The sequence below is a fragment of the Pogona vitticeps genome, chromosome 4 (assembly GCF_051106095.1).
Source record: "Pogona vitticeps strain Pit_001003342236 chromosome 4, PviZW2.1, whole genome shotgun sequence".
In the NCBI taxonomy this organism is placed as follows: Eukaryota; Metazoa; Chordata; class Lepidosauria; order Squamata; family Agamidae; genus Pogona; species Pogona vitticeps.
Genome location: NC_135786.1, coordinates 23,079,694 through 23,091,995, shown reverse-complemented (window position 1 = coordinate 23,091,995; position 12,302 = coordinate 23,079,694).

Below are 12,302 nucleotides of genomic sequence, written 5' to 3'. Positions count from 1 at the left end.
ATTTTGTTCAAGGGTGGAAAACCATAGAATCATAGAAAAGTGAAGTTGGAAGGGGCCTACAAGGCCATCAAGTCCAACCCCCTGCTCAATGCAGGAATACAATCAAAGCATATCTGCCAGGTGATTATCTAAGTCTTTCTTGAATGCCTCCAGTGTTGGAGCGCTCACCAACTCCCGAGGTAACTGGTTCCACTGTCGTACTGCTCTAACAGTTAGGAAGTTTTTCCTGATATTCATTCAAAATCTGGCTTCTTTTAACTTGAGCCCATTGTTGCGTGTCCTGCACTCTGGGATGATCAAGAACAGATCTTGCCCCTCCTCTGTATGACAGCTTTTCAAGTATTTGAAAAGTGCTATCATATCACCCCTCAGTCTTCTGTTATCAAGGCTAAACATGCCCAATTGTTTCAGTCTTTCCCCATAAGGCTTGGTTTCCAGCCGTCTGATCATCCTTGTTATCCTCCTCTGAATTTGTTTCAATTTGTTAGCATCCTTCTTGAAGTGTAGTGTCCAGAACTGGACACAATACTCAAGGTGAGGCCTAACTAGTACCGAATAGACAGGGACTAGCACCTTGCAGGTTTTGGAAACTATATTTCTATTAATGCAGCCTAAAATAGCATTTGCCTTTTTGTAGCCACATCACACTGTTGGCTCATATTTAGCTTGTGATCTATGACAATTCCAAGATCCTGCTTGCTCATAGTCTTGCTGAGCCAGGTATCCCCTACAATGATGCCTCACAAGATGAAAATAATTCGTTCTGTGAGTCATTTCGTATTGCGAAAAGTTCATCTTGCAAAGCGCGGTTTTCCATAGGAATGCATTGAAATTTAATTAATGCATTCCTATTCGTCTTGCGAAGCACAGCCATAGAAAAATTTGTCTTGTGAGTCACTAAAAAAGTCGCAAAACACTTTCGTTTTCTGAGTTTTTCATTGCACGAGACATTCGTCTTGCGAGGCAACACTGTATCTTGTAATTGTGCAATTGGCTTCTTTTTCCGAGGTGCAGTACTTTGCACTTAACCCTGTTGAATTATATTCTGTTGCTTTTGGCCCAGTGCTCCATCCTATCAAGGTCATTTTGAATTGTGTTTCTGTCTTCTAGAGTATTAGCTATTCTGCCCAAATTTGTATCATATGCAAATTTGACAAGCATTCCCTGCACTCCCTCATCCAGGTCATTAATAAAAATATTGAAGAGCACCAGGCCCAGGCCTGAGCCTTGGGGTATCCCACTAGTTATCTACTCCCAGTTAGAGAAGCACCCATTAATCATCATCCTCTGAGTACGATTCTGTAGCCCAGTGGTTCTTAACCTTTGTTACTCGGATGCTTTCGAACTGCAACTCCCAGAAACCCCAGCCAGCATAGCTGGTGGTGAAGGCTTCTGGGAGTTGCAGTCCAAAACTCCTGAGTAACCCAAGGTTAAGAACCAGTGCTGTAGCCAATTGTGTATCCACCTGACACTTGATTTATCCAGGCCACAGCTAGTTAGCTTGCTAATCAGGATGTCATGGGGCACTTTGTCAAAAGCTTTGCTGAAGTCAAGATATACTAGATCTACAGCATTCCCTCTGTCTATCAGGGAGGCGACCTGATCAAAAAAATGAGATCAAATTAGTTTGGCAGGATTTGTTCTTGACAAATCCGTGTTGGCTTCTAATTATTACTGCATTGTTTTCTAGTTGCTTGCACAATGACCGCTTTATGATCTGTTCCAGAATTTTAACTGGGATGTATGTCAGTTCCCATGTTCCTCTTTTTTGCCCTTTTTTAAGATAGGGACAACATTGGCCCTCTGGCACCTCACCTGTTTCCAATGATTTTAAAAAAATAATGGATAGCGGTTCTGAGAGTTCTTCATCCAGTTCCTTCAATATTCTCGGATGCAGTTTATCCGGCCCTGGAGATTTGAACTCATTCAAGGTGGTAAGGTATTCCTTGACTATTTGTTTATCTACCAGCTGCAATCCTGTCCCTCCCACTTGCACTTCCAATTTGTTTGGAAGTTCATAGTCTGTCTTATGATCTAAAATAGGAATTGAGCACCTCTGCCTTTTATTTCTCCTCCATTATCATTTTTCCATCTCCATTGCTGAGCTTAGCCACTATGTCTTTTGTTTATCTTTTGCTACTCATATAACTGAAGAATGCTTTTTATTGCTTTTAATGTCTCTAGCTAACCTCAGCTCATTCTCAGCTTTTGCCCTTCTAATGCCATCCCTGCATTTCCTTGCTACTTGTCTGTACTCATCCTTGGTGGCCTGGCCTTCTTTCCACTTCCTGTACATGTCTTTTTGGGTTTTTAGGTCCTCCCTGAGCTTTTTGTGAAGCCACACTGGCCTTTTTTTGTTGCCTGCCCCCTTTTTTCTTCTTGGAATTGTTTGTAGTTGTGCCTTTAGAATTTACTTTTTTCAGAAGCTCCCACCCTTCTTGGACTCCTTTTCTTGTTAGGATCTCCTGCCATGGGAACTTACTTATCCTTGTTCTGCGATTATTAAAATTGGCTTTTTAAAAATCCAGCAGAAGTGTGCGGCTACACTATGCTTTTGTTTCCTTTGAAATCAGGAATTCTAGAAGGACATGGTCACTCTTGCCTAGAGTTCCCCTCATTGCCACTTCCCCCACCATGTCATCTCTGTTGGTCAGAATCAAGTCAAGGACAGCAAATCCTCTAGTTTCTTTCTCCACTTTTTGAAGGAGAAAATTATCAGCCACACAAGCCAGAAATTTCTTGGAAGGTCCATAATTGGCAGAATTTGCTTCCCAACATATATCTGGATAATTGAAATCTCCCATCACTACTACGTCGTATCTCTTTGAAAACCCTGCAATTTGTTTTTCAAAAGTTTCGTCCGCTTCCTCTCTTTGATTGTGCAGTCAGTGGTAGACTCCAACTATCAAGTTCCTTTTGTTCTTGCCCCAACTAGATTGATCCAGATGCTCTCTCTTCTCCTGTATTTCTGTGCAGAAATGCGTATTTTTGACATTTATGTCATTCCATCTCCCTTTTTATTCTCTCTGTTCTTTTTGATCCCTTTATATCCCTCAGTTGCTGTATTCTCGTAATGGGAGTCATCCCATCAAGTTTCAGTTATTCCTATCAAGTCATACTTAACCTCCTGAATTAAAATTTCCAGTTCTTCTTGTTTGTTTCCGATACTCCTGGCCTTCATATACAGACACCGGAGGATGTGTGATTTGTGGCCTGTTTGTCTTTGTACATTTTTATTAATATTATGATGATGATGATTATAATGTTTATGTTATGTTGTTATATTATTGTGATTATTATTGTTAATGTTATTATTGTTGCCCTTTTTATCAGTTTGGTCCATTCCTCTTATTGTGTGTAAGGCTTCATCTACCCTTAACTCTATGTTTGCATCTCCCTCCCTCTTCCAGTTCAGTTTAAGGCCCTCATGCTGAAGTTCTTCATGCTGTGGGCAAACACATTCTTCCCAGTCCTTGTTAGATGCAAGCTGTCTCTTGCTAGCAGTCCTTCTTCCAGGAAGCTTAGCCAATTGTCCCAAAAACTGAACTCCTCTCATCGACACCACCTTCGTAGCCAGTAATTCACCCAGAAGATCTTCCTTTTACTTTTGATTCTTCTTCTGAGCACCAGAAGAAAAAACTATCTGGGCCCCAAAGTCCTTCACTTTCCTTCCCAGAGCTTCAAAGTCAGATGTGATTTCTCAGTAGCTCCTCTTGGCTTTGTCATTTGTTCCCATGTGGACAAGAAGAAAGGGATATGTATCTGTAGGTTTAATAAGTGATGGCAGTCTTTCCATCACATCCCTTATTCATCCTCCAGGGAGCCAGCATACCTAGCAAATCCATGGATCCTCCCAGCATATTTCGGTCTCAATTCCACGTAGTAGGGAACCCCCTATTATAACTACTGTCCTCCTCTTCTTTTTGTAAGGTGTTTCTTCAATGACTGTATTTTGCTGAGCTTCAGCCCTACTCATGTCCTCTCCTCTGCATCCTGTCCGACAGACCCTTCTTCAAGTAACTGAAAGAGGTTTTGCAATTCCAATGGAGAAGAGTGTCTTCTTCTTTTGCTCCTATCCATGATTCTTTTCCATGGCTGTTCCTCCACTACATTTGTAGCCTCTACAGCATTTTCCTCCACTGCAGTGTTTTGGTTTTCTTCCATCAGCAGTGCCCCCCTCTCACAGCTGCTGCTGCTGCTCAAGAGTTCTAGGCTTCATCTTCCCTTATAGCTTTGAGTGTGGCTACTCGCTGCTCCAGGTCTCTGACTTTCTCTTCTAACAGGGCCACCAATTTACACTTGTTACATGTATACAGCATTTTGCACTCAGGAAGAAAGATAAACATAGCACAAACTTTGCAGGTAACCACAACTGAATTGTCTCCACCCTCCATAATCCCTTCTAGCTTTTTTAACTTTCAACTGTTTTTTTTTTAGGATACCTGATACCTGTGCCCGCCCCCCATGAGATGAAAGAGAAAATGTTTAGGCACAAAAAGAGATTCAGGGAAAGGAGGGGTTTACGTAATGATCAACTGGTTTGGGAATAGTTGCACAGGAGGAGGAATCAAATATTGTAGTCTCTCCTCTCAGAAGTGCTGATAGAATGACCTCCCTTTCCATCCCTTTTTGTTTGCTCCAATCTGATGTAATAGTGGCTGGTGGGAGACAGGTGATGGGGAGGGAGTGTAATGGAGCTAGCTTTTCAGCAGACCTGATGGTGGCCTTGCTTCCCTTCTCTTCTTCAAGTGTCATGGCCTGATGGAATGCCTCTGGTGGAATCTCTGGAATGGAATTAAGCTAGTTTCTTCGCAGATCAGTGGCCCATCTTCACTGTCTTCCTTTGTGGCAGACCTGATGAAAAGGTATGGGTCTTTGGGTACTTTCCCTCCAAACAAGACCCTTCATGTGTGCTATAGGACACTCTCTCAAACTGCCTCTTTTCATGAGCCTCAGATCCCACTCCACGGATTTACAGTACCCAGCTCCATAAGGATATGGCTGCTATTTTTAAATCTCTGTGAGTCACTCCAACGTGCTAAAACTTAAAAGAGTTACCTCATTCATTGCCTTGCTTGCTATAATTTCACAACCCCAGTGCTAGACTTTCAAACCTATGTAGAAAAAAGAAAAAAGGTGAGGGAGTGCAAGTAATGAAAACTACATCTCCAGAGTGCTGTATAGACCATGTGTGTCAGGTTGCTGTAAAAACATATTCCAACATTCAATCCAACCTAATAAATTAATGTTATTAGTGTACAAAGCACTGTATAGTCAGAGGACACCCCTCCTTCCCACCCGCAAATAACACTGTGTGGATTTATGAAGTGTTTTTCCTGGATCTTAATCTTCTCATTTTGAAATAATGCATTATAAAGAAAGTCCTTACATGGTAACTTAAACCTATACTACATACTTATATAAGCTGAACCACTTGCTAAGAAAAATATGGATTTGCAGTGTTTTCTTTAAATTACCCAGCTGGTAATTTAACTTTGACTTGCTGGCTTAAGGCTGATGGTCTTGGTAGGACAGAACTTTTTTAAAAAATCAAAGAAAATGAAGGTATGTTATCTGAGTGGCCTGGAGAGAATTGCATCCATTGGAAGATGCTCTGAGACTCCTTTAAAGCTCTTTGCTGCAAGCATCATCACTTTCAGTTTTTTCTGTCTAACTCTGTACAGTGGTGCCCCGCTTGACAATGATAATCTGTTCCAGGAAAATCGCTGTTAAGCGGAATCATTGTCAAGTGAAAAAAATCCCCATTGGAATGCATTGAAAACCGGTCAATGCGTTCCAATGGGGGAAATACCTCATCGTCCAGCGAAGATTGCCCATAGAGAACTGCTGATCAGCTGTTCTAATTCGCTGTAATGTGAAGCTTGCGTTGGGAAAGCAACCATTTTGAGAAGGGAGGGAAGCCATTTTGCGGAGGGAAGCCATTTTGCGAAGCTGGAAAAATCATTTTGTGAACAAACGGTTTGCGAAGCAGGCGCCTAATCAACGTAATGCGAAAAAGCCCCATTGGAACCATCGTTTTGTGATCGCAATAGCGATCGCAAAAATGTCATCGTCAAGCGATTTCGACGTCATGCGGAATAAGTGTCAAGTGAGGCACCACTGTATAGCCTAACATATTTTAATAATGGGAAATATCCCCCCCACCTACTGGTCACCTCAGCTTCCTACTTCACCCTTTTCCTTTCATCTTCATTTTATAAAGAATTAACTTGTAGAAAACCTCAAGACACAAAACAGAGCTGAAGTTTCCCCTTAGGAACATGCATAAATTTAGGAAACTGTGAACACAAAATGTAGTGGAGATGTTTTTTCTATTTACATATGCAACCTCTGTTGATCTATTAAAGTGGTGAACTCAGTCTTCCCCCCACCCAATTCTTTTCCATTTCCTCCAAAGCACAAATGGCATTTGAGAAACAAGAATAATATACAGCATACTTTGAATAAGTAGTGGAGACAGTTTTTTCAAAGATAAGTGCTGTGCCTTCTTGGCTAAAGAATGTTTGTGGCCACTTCCTTCTTGCCACATCCTTGCAATGAAATACTTTTTTTTACTTGTCAGGAAGGGAGATGAATACATTTTCGACAGTGCTGGGCACTCCAGAGTCAAAATATTATATACAGTTACCTCTGGGGAATAAACATGCAATTTGTTATCTCAGGATGTAAAAATAGCCACAAGCTTAGCTAGCTCTATACCTCTGTTTGTACCTATATGCATACACAAACGCAAACATATACAATCATGCCCCGCTTAATGATTACCCTGTATTACGACGAATCAGCTTCACAACAATGTTTTTGTGATCACAATTGTGATTGCAAAACGATGGTCTAAATGGGTTTTTTTCGCTTTGCGAAGATCGGTTCCCTGCTTCGGGAACCGATTCTTCGCATTACGACGATCAAAACAGCTGATCATCGGGTTTTCAAAATGGCCACCAGGTGCTCAAAATGGCTCCCCGCTGTGCTTAGGGATGGATTCCTCACTATACAGGCATCAAAAATGGCCACTGTATGATCTTCACTGGACGGTGAGTTTTTAGCCCACTGGAATACATTAACCGGGTTTTAATGCGTTTCAATGGGTTTTTTTAATTTTGCTTTACGACGTTTTCTCTCTACAGCGATTTTGCTAGAACGAATTAACATCATTAAGCGATGCACCACCAACCAGAAACAGACACATGGATAGAGATATACAAAGACACACATGGAAGATAGAACTGTTAGGTCTTTAAGGAGAAGAAACGGAGTTAACAATTGGTTAGTGCAGGTGGAGTTATTTAATCGCTGCCTATCTGACAAGAAGGTCGCAGCCATGTGGAATTAACTACCATGAGGTGAGCCACTAATTTGATTGGTTGGAGGTACTGTAGTATAAATTAAGAGGCTGGTTAGTGTGCCCTTCACAGTTCTATTCTGACTGTCATGCTTACGTTCTGTCTGTTTGACTGCTGAATGCTTATGTTTATGTTCCTGTGAGCACTGTGTAAATATGTACAGCAAGTAAATATTCTCTGCACTTATTCCTGGTGTCTTCCTGTGTGCCTTACAAAGCTGGAAACTCTGGTCCAAACCTTTGTAAGGAAACAAAATCTTCTGCTGTGATTTTAAACTGCTAACAAGAACTAGTGCTAGAAATTAGCAGGCCCCATCACTGATATCTACCTTGCATTTCCCTTAGTCTCTGAGCCTCCGTTTTAATTTCTCATATTGCCTCTGATTATTTAATCTCTGGCTCTGTCAGAGAGGATTGGATGTTGATATTAACCCTATCAGAAAGGCTTGGGTAAGAGTCCAAGCAACACTGAATCTGTTCCATTTCCATCACCATCAGGAATCAATTTTCTAAAATTATATGCGCATTTGAGGACACGGATGATACCACAGCAGCAGAATACATTTAGAGTTCCAGCTTTAATCCTTGATACTGTGTGTGCGTGAGTCTATGATGTCATAAAAGGCAGTTTGCCGTGTTCCCATGCATATAAAATTCAATGCATGTTATACTAGATAAGGCACTTAATTTCTGGATTTTAGGCTAAGTGCAAAAGAAGCCAGAGCTTCTGCATATTTCATAGTTGTGCTAGCAGGAGGGGGAATTCTAGCATCAAACATCAAAGAAGTCAGGAGCTAATTTCTAAAAATGGTCAAAGAATACCACTACAAGCTTCCTACATTACTTGGCTCATAGTGTTATCTGAGGTTGCAGCAACTAGTTCTGTGTTTACCCCGATTTTCAAATTTGAATCAAGGAGATATCCTCTCCAAAGAGCCAGTCTGTACTAAGAGCTAGAGAAATTGTGTAGTTAGAAGGCTGGACCAAGCCTGTGGACATCTGGGTTCCAATCCTTACTCAACTACGAAATTCATTGGATGACCATATATGAATCATACTCAGCCTGACCTACTTCCCAGAGTTGGAAGGATAAACTGTATGGAGGGAGTGAAGAGTCATATACGCCACCTTTGACTTATTGTAAAAAGATTGGAAAACAACCTAACAAATAATATTCGCTCAGCCAGTGTACGTAGGGTTGTTGCTTAACTTTCTGCCCCCTTTCAACCCTCAACTGCAGCAACCCTCCAAAACCCAAAAATAAGTCTTGAACAGCTGCTTCTGCCTCATGTTCAAACAGCAGACAATTAAACTCTTTTCTATTCCAGAGCTATATCTTTGAATTGAACTTGTCAAGTCCTTACAGAAGATGGGAAAAAAAGTTAATTGACCAATTCAGGTAATCAGAACTCCTCAACTGAAATTGCTTCTCTTTCCCATTTAACAACTATAAATAACTCTCCCTTAAAAACGTAATTAATAAATGCATCCAGTTGGCAGATCGATCCCTTCCTCTCTATTTCATTGGAGTTAATTTTCACCTTTGGCAAGCTAAGGAGGCAAGGTTGATATGTGAGCCTATTTTCAGGATGGCTCCTGAACAGTACGTCTTCCCTGCCTCACCAAAAGGAACTGAGGAGAGTCTGTAAATCCAACATGTTCTTCAGTTCCAGGGACAATGACACAGATTAATCTACAAGGCCTGAATATTTAGCGTGTTGCAATGCTTGGAGCTTCAGCGTGGGTGATACAGTACAGTGACAAGAAATGGAGTATCATAATTCTCTTAGGAAAAGTCAAGGGAATTACCTAATTTTACTTACCCACTGCCATCATTTAACAATAATTCACTGCCTCCGGTGTGCTAAGTGTTGAACAGAACACAAAGACAACATGATTGTTGCCCACAGAAATTTAATTTATCGCAGATGGACAAGATAGGAAGAACGTGACTTGCACAGCATGCTGCTAATGCATGACTAAGCCATGACAGATGTACAAGAGTGTGTGTGTGTGAGAGAGAGTGAGAGAGTGAGAGAGAGAGAGAGAGAGAAGGGGAGAGAAAGAAAAGATTTTGGACTCTGAATTCGTCACCATCATATTCTGATCAATGAAATGAAGCCAGCCTAGTTTGGATAAGTGAAGATACAACTCAGGTATCAACTGAGCCTGGAAAATCTTGGGAACTCCCAGCTAGCAGAGTGATTGACTGTGTTGGCTAGTAGGCCTGGGAGATGAAGACCAACAAAGTAACATTTCCAGATTCTGAGTATGATTGTGAAGACACTTCTAATATTGGCTGGTTCCACAAAATGGCTCTGCCAGGCTTTCTGTGTCCCATATTTTTAAAAGTGGAAAGTTCTTTCTACCCTGCTTCTACAAAAATTTGTGAATGCAGGTAAATTCTTGAGTAAAAATGAACCACATGGAAATCTCCTTAATTGACACTGGTCAAATTCAACAGCTACAGCTGTTCTCAGCATGAAGAGGACCATGTTGCACCTGTCTGTCATGTAGCTGTTAAAATTGAGACACCTGTCAGAAAACCAAAGTAGCAACCATAATTCAGCACAGATGAATGCCCAGAGATTCAAAATCAGATTTTCCAGAGCTAAGCACTCAAAAAGGAGAGACAGTGTTGTATAGTGAGCACGAGGACTCAGGAGAGCTACGTTGAAACACCCACCTACCCTCAGCCACAGAAATTCACTGTAGGAGTGGTAAAATCACTTTGTAAATATTTCAAATATCCTAAAATACCTTTTAAGGTTACCATATATGAGATGGTGCAACCAGCTAACACACTCAAAACACTCTGCTTTTACAAATTTGAGCAAATGCGTTTACTATGTGGACAAAGCATGTCCTGTTTTGAGAAAGGGAAAAGCCTAGTGATATAAGTACAAATTTGATTTTTAAAAAATATGTTGTGGCATAAAAATTACATAATGTGTTTCAAAATTGCATAATGTATTTCAAATTATACAGAGTTTAGGAGACAAGTGCCAATTCTCTTGTATTTATCTTCAGTGTGTTCTCCTAATTAAGTGAACATTTTATTCAAAAAGAAGGACCCTGTGTAACTGCTTGTATTAATTGTCATCTTTTGATCATTTCGCAGCCGGAGTTCTCATCAAAACAGTGTTGTATAGTTGAAGGCAGAAAAGTGTTTCTTTCCCTAGAGAGGAGCTCCTTTTGCGATGGAGATAGATTTTGCTGGCTGCCTCTCACTCATTCCACGTGCTATGTTTTCTAATGAAGGAAAAAAATGCCCCCACTTTCCAGGCTTCTCTATAATGGGGGGGGGGGAATGATGCTTTTACAGTCTGGAAGTCAGCAGGGCAGAAAGTAGCAAGATGACAGGAAAGTACTGCATTTATTAACATCTTCAAAAACAAACAGATGACTATGTGACAAGTCTTTAAAGTCTATCCCAGTAAGTAACAGCTGTACTCTTACAGACTAAGTAGTGTCAAGCAGTTGAATTTTGATTGGAGGGGAAGAAACCCTGGTTGAATATAATATTCTGGTGTCATTTTGAGGCCATATTATCTGGCTCCTCTTGTACCACACCGCAACAAACTATTAGCATTTTGTATTCTCGAAAGCTTTCACAGCCAGGATCTGAAGGTTTTTCTTTCTAACGTTTTGCCAGTCTCTGTGGCCGGCATGTTCAGAGGACAGGAGTTAGAACTCTGTCTGTGTTCTGGTGTAGTGTGTGGGATAGTTGAGTATTTGTAGCTTTTTGTCCCAGTTATCACAAAAATACACCCATAACAAAAAACACCCTGATCACCATAATCACCCATTCTCCTGAAAAGGACAAAAAGCTGATCCCACAGCTACAAATACTCAGCTATCCTACACATTACACCAGAACACAGAGTTCTAACTCCAGTTCTCCGAAGATGCCAGGCACAGAGACTGGTGAAAAGTTAGGAAGCAAAGCCTTGGGAACACGGCCAAACAGCCTGAAAAACCTACAACAATCTATTCGCATTTTCTTATTTTGCTCAGGCGTCATGTAGTGTAACTATGGATTGTTTGATTGCAACACACATGCACCCCAGTGCTGTTCGGATAGAAATTTAAAAAATGAACAAACCTTACATGTAATAGTCATGTAATGTACTAAAAATTCATTAAAATAATGACAGAACACTAGGTATACTGGCAGCATCGCAGAATTTCATTGCTAGTACTCTAACTCTGTGTTTTGTTTTGTTTTTAATCAGTCACTGAGTTTGAGCATACAACTACTGAAGGTAAGGAGGACAGATGTTATATTTAGTAATGGGATTTTCAGATTTTTTTTTCAATTACAAGCCTATAATTCCCTATTTTGGGAGTTTTAGCTGACTGACAGATACCTAAATGGGGCTTATCTGGGACAAAGGTCTAAATGGAAAGTTTTCAGGCTTTGCTAGGCGTCACTCTGCCCAAGCTTCCTACTCTGTGCTAGATCTCTAGTTGGCTTTTTCCCAGGTGAATCACATTTAGGTGTCTGTCAGTCCAGTAGAACTCTAAAAATGCAGAATTGGGGGAATTGATACTCCAAAAAACCTAAAAATCTTAGTTACATTCATATAAAGTATTTGTCCATGTAGTCAGTTAAATTAATAATTAAAAGTGATGCCCTTTTATTGGTACTGTACAACAAATACAATTTACATGTTGGACTCAATGGCCATGTAGGTCCCTTCCAACTCCATTATTCCACAATTTTTTTCCAATTATTTTCTATAGTTACTTTTAAGGAGATGTTAAAGCTCTCTTCAAAGGCACTTTGACCATTATTTTTATAGCCCTCGCCAGTCTCTTTAACAAGTTGCTTCTTAAAAAGGAAAGCAGCAGGTCACCGAAACAAGTTACTTTTAAAAAGAAACTTTCCCTGCTGTGACAGTCCCTCAGTCGATATCTTCCATGCCCTTATATGTGG